Here is a 3,000-nt window from a genome sequence, read left to right on the forward strand (position 1 = left end):
AGATGGAGAAACCACATACAAAGTCTATGATTGCTTGATCTTGCTTTCCAAACAACCACTAAAAAAAAAAGCATAAAAATTAGAATCTGATGAATCATATAAAATTGTGAAAAGTTGTATTTGCTCATTTGCTTGTAGAATAAAAAATCATCGAATAAAAATATGATCATGTTTAGCCAAGAGAATAAAATTGAATAACAATCACCACTTAAAAAAACACACAATTATTAATAATAATTTACCGAATTGATTATTTTTGCTTGCTTCATCAACTTGTTCGTCCAATCTTGTTTTTGATATACAAAAAAACATCCATGGTCCATGGCAAGTACACCTAAAACACAATCAAACAGAACAAAATGAGTAAAACTTTTGATATGATTCAACATAATAATTAAAAATTATAGCAGCATAAAATTTAATTATGCAAAGCACCAAAGCATATGGATAGTACATCAACATGAAAAAAAAAATCAAAATCATACAATAGTAAAGTTGATTCATTAGAACCAAAATAATACAAAAGAAAAATTATACTCTCAAAACTATATGTTTAGCTTATTGAATCCGACTTCTACTGTTTTGGCTGAGCGTCTATATATATAGCTTAGAAGGAAAATCGTCATAATTATCTTTACCATTTTAATATTTTAAAAAATAGAAATTTTCTTTAAACAAATATTCGTAATATATTGTAATATTTATCTTCTATTTTTTTAAAGAGAGATATTGCATAAATATATTAGATTTCCGATTCTGTAAACAAATTTCGTTTTTTTTTTTAATTTTCGTTTTTTAGTTTTTTTAAAAAAATTAAAACTTAGAAAAAGAGTATAATTGTCCAGTTTTGAATCTCATTAATGGCAAATTAGTAATCTTAAGTCTGAGGATGAATGTGGTGCGTTTCAGCAACCTAAATAGAGAGTAAAAGCTTGTTCGAAATATTTATAAGGGTATTTTTCATTAAGGGCAAAGAAGGTCAATTTTTGTGAGATTGGCTGTGAGCTCTCTCGACTTCTCCTTTAAAATATTAGATTTTAAAATTTTGAAAAACAATATTTTCAAAAATAAGAGACTCAAAATAAGAACCTACCAATAAAAGAAAATTTTTTATCTAAGAGATCATGGGTTCTTATATTCCAAACAGTACACAATTAATTCATAAAAATTTTAAAAACTCCCCTTATATGAACCCCCAATAATCTTGCTCTTAGTCATCATCCGTTCATTATATTAGTGGGGAGCATTTGATTTGATTACAAACGCATGGACCTTCGGTTTGCGTGAGAAATCAAATAGCATATGCATATGCATAATGAAATTAATCATATACGTAGTTGATTTCTTTTATGTACTAGATGTTATACGGTAATTATGAGTAGTGATTAATAATGAAATAATTAATTCTTTAAAGAAATGTTCAAACCTTGCTATGTACTATAAACTGGTTATGTGGTTATGCTGAGTTATAAGGTAAAAATTTATATTTTTTTTCATAATTAACTTCTCTTGCTTTTGTGACATTGAAGACAACTTTGATGATGAAGATGAAGATACTACATCTGTGACTAGTAGCTCAGGAGTATGAGACCAAGATAAAAAAATTAAAATTGTTACTTACGAATAGAGATGAAGTTATGAAATTATAACCTAAATTTCATTGTTTTGTTGCTGTTTAGATTCTGATCAGGTTTTGAAAGAACCAGAGGAGGAAGAATGAGAAAAAAATTGTTATTGTTTTTGTGACTTTGTTTTTGGTTTTGATATTTTATCAATGTTAACAAAACTATTAAATATATTTGGTATACTTTATCTATATGATATAAGATTATAAATTTTTGAAAATTGTCACAGATAATAATATAAACAAAATACATAATATAAATCACATTTGGTACCAAAAAGTTAAAGACACAAAAATATATAATGCAAAATACTTCTCATAAGACAAAAATATTTCAGGTATCCACGAATTTACCACAAGACTATCCCGTTCTACCACAATATTATCCCACTTCAGGCATTTGTCTGGCAGATTAGATGCCCACCAAAACTCAGACATTTCTTATGGCAAGCAATTACGGGTTGCATGGCGACAACAGCTAATTTACGGCGTCGTGGATTAAGCTGTGGTATGGAGTGCGAAATTTGTGGGGAGACGGAGGAGACAGTCAACCACGCTCTTTTCTTATGCCCTCCGGCTAGGCAGGTGTGGGAACTGTCCCAATTTCCGACTTCTACGGGCTGCTTCCCATCGGAGTCTATATATACTAATATGGATTCCTTATTTTGGAGGCTTCAAGACACTCCTTCGGTGGAAATATTTCCGTGGGTTTTATGGTATATCTGGAAGGCTCGGAATGATAAACTATTTAGCAACTTGGATTCCAATCCGGTAGCAATTTTACGGATAGCAAAGGAGGAATCCAGGCTTTGGTCTTCAGCTCAAGAAGACCTGCCCCGATCCCTTTCTACTGATGCCCCTCGGTCTCTACCCAGCTCTATGACTCAGACTTATAACGCGTACGGTTATGAATCTAGCTATAGATGCTTTGTAGATGGATCTTGGAAGGCGACTGATCAGTTTATGGGTAGAGGATGGTATTGCATTTCTCCTGCCGGAGAATCTCCCACCATGGGTGCATCTAATTCTCGCCGTAGCTTGTCACCGCTTCACGCAGAGGTAGAAGCTCTTATCTGGGCAATGAGGTGTATGATTGGTGCTGACAACGAAAGAGTCGTCTTTCTCACAGACTATTCTGATTTGGTGAAGATGGTGTCTTCACCTTCCGAGTGGCCTGCTTTCAAGACATATCTGGACGCTATTGATGAAGATAAAGGTGAATTCCTTTCATTCTCTCTCATCCAGATACCAAGATCACAAAATGGTAGAGCGGACAAACTGGCGCGTCGTGCTAGAGTGGAATCGCTTCCAATTACCCTTGTGAACAACTTTCCGTCTAATTGGCTCGTTTGAGCCAATCTTGTAACATGCTGGAA

This window comes from Camelina sativa, chromosome 9 (genome assembly GCF_000633955.1).
Source record: "Camelina sativa cultivar DH55 chromosome 9, Cs, whole genome shotgun sequence".
NCBI classification, from domain to species: domain Eukaryota; kingdom Viridiplantae; phylum Streptophyta; class Magnoliopsida; order Brassicales; family Brassicaceae; genus Camelina; species Camelina sativa.